We start from the raw sequence: 7,543 nt of genomic DNA on the forward strand, positions 1-7,543 counted from the left end.
TTGAACAGCAACAGTGCATGCAAGGTGTTCGACAGAATGAATTTGGCCTCTGGTGATTTTTCCCTGAGCTGATTTTTGGTGGAGTGGCTACTCATTGCTCCAGTAGGCTGCCTGAATTTTTGTGGAATTTTTGGAGAAGTGTAGATATGAATTTCACCAAATTTGGCAAATCTGGTCCAAACTTGCAGAGACTAAATTTTGAAAATTTTGAAAAGGGGAGGAGTGGATCAAGATGGTTCTGGGTTGTGGGTTCAAAGAACTATCCAGGAGAGTTGGTTTGAGGTAAAAACTCAAAAGCAAAAGGGTACTTGCTTTGAAAATCACTCAGGCTCCAAATAATTTTCAGAAATGATCTGAGGGAAAAATAATTAGAATAAAATCCAAAACTTGCTTGGATGAGTTGGGACAGAGATCTTAGGTTGATTACAAGGAGGAGGGGAGGTTTTGGAGGGGTTTTATCACATGGGCAAAAATACCAAGTCATGGGTGCTTTCCAAGATATGAAAATCCCAAATTTTCATAGAGTTTCCTTTTAAAAGACAAAAAAAATTAAACTCCCAAAATAATTTGAGAGGAAACCAACAGAGAAGAAGTTTCAAAAGATCAAACACCATAGTTTTGAAAAAATAAAATCCTTGCCAAAGAAAAGGAAGTTTTTAAGAGGACGGTTTTCTGGAAAAGAAATTTTAAATGCCTTCTTTTAATAAAAATTCAACAAAGCTTTTGATGAAAACCAATTAAAAATTTTGGAGTGTCACAACACCTACCCCCTTAGGAAAAATCTCGTCCCCGAGATTTCAGCTGATCCTTAAATAAGTGTGGATGCTCTGTCCGAAGAAAATCCTCCCTTTCCCAAGTTGCTTCACTTTCGGTGTGATTGCTCCACTGAACTCTGAAAAATCTGATGGTTTTCTGTCGGGTCCTCCTTTCAGACTCCTCTAATATTTTTACTAGGCGTTCCCGATAAGTGAGGTCTGGTTGCACGTCAATGTTCTCATGGGATACTTGCTTCTCTGGTTTGCTTACGCACTTCCTTAATTGAGAGACGTGGAACACGTTGTGAATGTCGGACAAGTCTTCGGGTAAGTCTAGCTGGTAGGCTACAGTGCCTCTTCGTGCCACTATGCAGAATGGTCCAATGAATCTTGGTGCTAACTTCCCTTTAATCTTGAACCGTTGTAGTCCCCTCATAGGTGATACTCGTAGGTACACAAATTCACCGGGTTCAAAATTGACCCCACGATGTTTCTGATCGTAATAGCTCTTCTGTCGGCTTTGAGCGGTCTTGAGTCGGTCCCTGATTAGCTTGACTTTTTCCTCGGCTTCTTTGAGCATGTCTGGGCCGAAGATACGGCTGTCTCCGGTCTCTGACCAATTTAGCGGGGTACGACACCTCCGTCCGTATAGGGCTTCAAAAGGTGCCATTTGCAGGCTGGCCTGGTAGCTGTTGTTATATGCGAACTCGGCATATGGCAGACTTTCCTCCCAACTGGTTCCATAGGTGAGGACACATGCTCTCAGCATGTCTTCTAAAATTTGGTTTACGCGTTCAGTCTGTCCATCAGTCTGGGGATGGTAGGCTGTACTGAAGGCCAATTGAGTTCCCAGAGCCTGTTGTAAATGATCCCAGAATTTCGAGACAAATTGAGTGCCTCGGTCGGATATTATAGTCTTCGGGACTCCATGTAGACAAACTATACGGGAGAGATAAATCCTGGCAAGCTTCTGAGTGTTGTAGGTTGCCTTCACTGGAATAAAATGTGCCACCTTGGTTAATTTATCGGTGATGACCCATATGGCATCATTCCCGTGTCGTGACCGAGGTAGTCCGACAATAAAATCCATCCCTATTTCATCCCATTTCCACTCAGGTATTTTGTTTGGTTGCAGTAGTCCGGCTGGTCTCTGATGTTCAGCTTTTATGCGTTAACAAGAATCGCAACATGCAACGAATGTGGCTATGTCCCTCTTCATACCGTGCCACCAAAATCTTTCCTGAATATCCTTATACATTTTGGTTCCTCCAGGGTGGATTGAATATGGAGTGGTGTGTGCTTCAGCTAGGATTTGCTGTTTGAGGTCTTCTATGTTTGGTACACAGAGTCTGTCTTCGTACCGTAATATTCCATCATCGCCTATGATGAACTCCGAGGCCTTGCCCATACTCACCTTTCTTTTAATTCCTTCAATACTGGGGTGACCGGGCTGAGCTTCTTTAATTCTCTCCACAAGGTCGGGCTTTATTTCCAAGTTTGATATGGTGCCTTCCGTGATCATTGACAAGTTGAGTTTGGCAAATTCTTGTTGGAATTCAGGCCTTAAGCTTTGCAGACTATTTTCGTCGGAGCTGGGGTTCCGACTAAGAGCATCGGCCACTACATTTGCTTTCCCTGGATGATAGTGGATACCCACATCATAATCCTTTACCAATTCCAACCAGCGTCGTTGCCGTAAGTTTAGTTCTGGCTGAGTGAAAATATATTTAAGACTCTTATGGTCTGTGTAAATTTCACATCGATTCCCAAGCAAGAAATGCCTCCATTCCTTAAGTGCATGAATAACTGCTGCCATTTCTAAGTCATGAGTGGGATAGTTTTCCTCATGCTTGCGGAGTTGTCGTGAAGCGTATGCGACAACCTTGCCTTCTTGCATCAGCACGCATCCGAGACCCTTTCTGGACGCATCACAATACACTTCAAAATTCTTGTGTATGTCGGGTACAATTAATACCGGTGCTGTAGTTAGTTTCCGTTTTAACTCTTGGAAACTCTTCTCGCAGGCTTCTTTCCATTCAAATTTCTTGTCTTTCTTGAGTAACTGCGTCATTGGCTTGGCTAGGGTGGAGAATCCTTCAATAAATCTGCGGTAATATCCTGCCATTCCCAAGAAACTTCGTACGTCAGTCATGCTGGCTGGTGCCTTCCAGTCAAGTATGGCCCTGACTTTCTCCGGGTCCACTGTGATACCGTCTTGGGTCAGCACGTGGCCTAGAAAGCCTAGTTGTCTTAGCCAAAATTCGCACTTGCTGAACTTGGCATACAATTGGTGTTTTCTGAGTTCTCCTAGCACAATCCTGAGATGTTCCGCGTGCTCTTCTGGTGTCTTGGAGTATACTAGAATATCGTCGATGAATACCACAACGAACTTGTCCATATACTTCATAAATACTTTGTTCATGAGGTGAACAAAATATGCAGGGGCATTAGTTAGCCCAAAAGGCATAACTGTGAACTCATATAGTCCATATCTGGAGGTGAAGGCTGTTTTGGGGATATCTTCTGTTCGTACTTTTAATTGATGATATCCTGACCTTAAGTCAATCTTTGAGAATACCTTGGCCTGAGCGAGCTGATCAAATAAATCATTTATTCGTGGCATCGGGTATTTGTTCTTGACTGTGACCATGTTAAGTGCTCGGTAGTCTATGCACAATCTCAGTGTTCCATCTTTCTTTTTGGCAAATAAAATTGGTGATCCCCAAGGTGAGGAGCTGGCTCGAATATATCCCTTGTCCAGTAATTCCTTTATTTGTTTCTTCAACTCAATCAACTCGGATGGTGCCATTCTGTATGGTTTCTTGTATATGGGGGTGGTTCCTGGTGCTAGCTCAATGCTGAATTCTATTTCTCGGTCTGGTGGCATGCCTGGTAGTTCTTCGGGAAATACATCTGGATATTCACATACCACTGGAACCTTTCTTAACTCTGAAACATCCACCTTATTCAATCTCGGCTGCTGGGGTATTTTTCTTTCCTTGGCTGATACTTTTATTGTCTTCCCGTGGTAATGCGTGAGAATTACGGTCCGGTTGAAACAGTCAATAAAACCTTTGTTGGTGGTTAACCAGTCCATCCCTAGGATGACATCCAGTCCTTTATTTTCCTACACAATAAGATTGGCGTAGAATTTCAATCCTTCGAACTCAATAACCACATTCTGACAGTAACTCTGAGTAACTTGCTGAATCCCAGGGGACTTGATGATCATGGATTTTTCCAAGGGAAACATTGAAAAATTATTTTGCAAAGCAAAACTTTTCGAAATGAATGAGTGAGAAGCTCCAGAATCAAACAAAACCGTTGCAGGTATTGTGTTGACAGGAAACGTACCGAGTACGATATCCGGAGCGTTTTGTGCTTCTTATTTGGTCACGTGGTTTAGATGACCCTTCCTGTGGTTGTTGTTGGGGTTGAAATTGTTGCGCTTGGGTGCTGAATTATTCCCACCATTGTTTGGCTTCGGGGTCGAGTTCCTTGGCTTGGGGCACTGTTTGGCGTAGTGCCCTTCTTCTCCACAAGCGTAGCAAGTAACGCCTGGGCGATATGTGAACTCCTTGTCCCTTGCATGGAAATTCTTGATTGGGCGAGAGATGTTTGTCGTAGGTTTGTGTGTCCCACCTTTCTGAAAATCTGTTCTGCTTCGGTGGTTGCGCGCAAGAGTAGTCTGGTCTCTTTTTCGCTTGCATAAATCCTCCAAGCTACGTCTCTCATTTTCCAAAGTAATAGCTTTGTCCACTAGTGTCTTAAAATCTGGAAAAGTGTGAACGACCAGTTGGCATTTAAGCACGGGCGCTAGACCGTCAAGGAATTTCTCCATCTTCTTGCTTTCAGTCATACGTTCTTCATTGGCGTAGCGGGACAATAGAGTAAATTGACTGTTGTATTCTGACACTGTCAGGTTCCTTTGTTTGAGGTCATCGAACTCTCTCTTCTTGATTTTCATAATACTCTTGGGAATGTGTGCACCGCGGAAACCTTCCTTGAAATCATCCCAGGTTATATCATTTTCGTTGGGGTGCATGTGCAGAAAATTCTCCCACCATGATGCAGCTGCTCCTGTGAGATAGTGCGGAGCATATAGTACTTTCTCGAGATCTGAGCATTTTGCAATAATCAATTTTCTCTCCATATCTCGAAGCCAATCCTCGGCCTCAAGAGGTTTGTCAGTATGAGAAAATGTTTGGGGGTGTGTCTTCTGTAGCTCAGATAACTTGGAATGCTGCTGATACTGTCCATGGTGATTTCCCATGTTGATGACTTGGTTCATCATTTCCCGATGTTGTTGCTGACTCTGCTCATAAAGGCGGCACATTTGTGAAAGTCCCGATTCACTGCCCTGTTGGCTTGACTGTCCCTGAGTGAACTCGTTGCTTGGTTGTGTATCATAATTTTCCTCTGGTGGAGTTGGCATGGAGCGAGTCCAAGGACGAGACATTTTTCACTCTGGGGATATATTTTGTACAATCCATAAGAAAAGCGAAAAGAGTCGCAAAAACGATTCCATAAATGCATAAGGCTGGCAAATAAAAATTAAATAACCAAGCTTACTCAAGAAAAACAAATCGATTTGCGCACGGAGAAGGACTGCTCATTACATATCTTACACGCGGGCGGTAATTATACAATACATCACTCAGGATATGCGTACATAATCCTGACATGTTATTTAGGCTAGTGCACTTCTCCAGATCCTACATGATGCGCAAACAGGCTACTTCTCACAACCTATGTACATATAAACATATCATACAAAGCAGTACATGCATGGCGGCTAAGCGTACTCAGGCGGAGATGTTGACGACCTCCTTTGCCCTGCCGAGGGTGAGGCGTAGCGAGGCTGGAGACTCGACTTCCTCCTCGCTAATAGGCTCCATACGTGCAGTGTTGCGCTGAGTAGATGAATCGGGTGCCAGGGGCGGAACAACACGAACAGGAGTGGGCACGCAGGGTGGTGCAGTGCGCGCTGGAGTGGGCGCAATAACTTGGTTGAACTCTTCGGTGGTAGGCAGGCGACGAGTAGGGGCATAAGATGCTGAGGACGAGACCCAAGTCAGTGGCGGTGCGGTTGGTAGGAGCTCCCTCCTGTTGGCAGCACAGCCATGAACTGAGTCCATGCAGGCAGCCACGAAGTCGTCCACCAGGTTGTCGAAGGCTGCCTCCAGGGCCCGGAGATACTCAATAATCATCTCAAAAGCCTCGTCTCGTTCTCCTCTAGGGCAGGAGAATGCGTAGTGACAGGTGTAGGGCACATGGCATGGAAGATAACGGTAACGACGAGTCTTCATCACGGGAAGGACATCCCTGAGACGAGCTATCGCCTCGCGGGCTGCCATCTGCATAGCATGCTTCTCCGTAGGCATGGCTCTTCCCAAGAACCGGAAGCGGCGTAACTCACAACGCCCTCCCTTGAACTGTACCGCGGCCTGGTGCATGGTCAGACTGTCGTTGACTCGGTGCTGGCAGAGTGTGAAGACTGGGCGCACAGATGGCCCCATCGCGACCTGAACGATGAAGGAAAGAAGCTTGACGAACCCATCGGGCACGTTGGAGAAGGTCTGAGACTCGCAGCTGTTGTCGGCCATCTACAAAAGTAGGCAAAAATTCTGCATGGTCAGATCATAAATTTATGCTGACTGACAGAAAATGACTACAATCAAGAAAATAAGAAAAAGGCTCAAACATGCTAATAACCAATTAGCGATCGCTCCTAGTGGCTTCCTACAGTCAGCCTGGCTCTGGTACCAAGCTTGTCACGACCGGTTTTCCAATAAAAATATTTATTGAGAAACCAATCTTTTGTGTCCAGTATGAGAAAAATTCTCCTTACCAGTGGACAATTTCTTGATACAATAAGCCAGTAGCATAAAATATATTACAGGGTCGAGCTACGGTAGCTCAACCAAATTATTACAAGCACGCCAATAATTATACATAATGGCGGACATGACACAGTGGTGTGGAGGCATACTACTGACTCGAGGATAGGGCGGTGCTGGAAAAACACAGCGGGGAGTGGGATACATGGCTCTAAAACTGGCATCTCATCGAGCGTCGAGGTGAGGCTCGATGAATTTATTTGGTAGCGGAAGCGGATATAATACAGTGACCAAATCCAGGGTCGCACGAGACTGACTGGGATTCCTCTAGGCGTCGGACTCGCTATCGAACTCTTCATTCATGAGATCGCCTTCGTCAGCATCAGGCCAAATCAACAAGCCAGTGAGTACTTTGAAAGTACTCGCAAGACAGTTCAGACATGAGATATAACAAATGCAGGCATGAATGCGTCACGATTAATTCACCAATGTATATTCAAAAAAATTAGCATAGCGAAGTAAGTAAAAGGGAAACGGCGGTAGTCCGCCTGAAGTCCCAACAAAATATAAATAAAAACCGATCGTGTGTCTGAAGCAACGCCTCGAAAGGTGAACAAATAAAAATAAGGAAATGATGCCACAGTCGGACGTCTGAGCGACATCACAGAAAGGGCTTTAAAAGAAATGCCACAGTCGGACGTCTGAGCGACATCACAGAAAGGGCTTTAAAAGAAATGCCACAGTCGGACGTCTGAGCGACATCACAGAAAGGGCTTTAAAAGAAATGCCACAGTCGGACGTCTGAGCGACATCACAGAAAGGGCTTTAAAAGAAATGCCACAGTCGGACGTCTGAGCGACATCACAGAAAGGGCTTTTAAAAGAAATGCCACAGTCGGACGTCTGAGCGACATCACAGAAAGGGATTTTATCGAAAGTAACATATAAC

Source organism: Triticum urartu, chromosome 5 (assembly GCF_003073215.2).
Source record: "Triticum urartu cultivar G1812 chromosome 5, Tu2.1, whole genome shotgun sequence".
In the NCBI taxonomy this organism is placed as follows: Eukaryota; Viridiplantae; Streptophyta; class Magnoliopsida; order Poales; family Poaceae; genus Triticum; species Triticum urartu.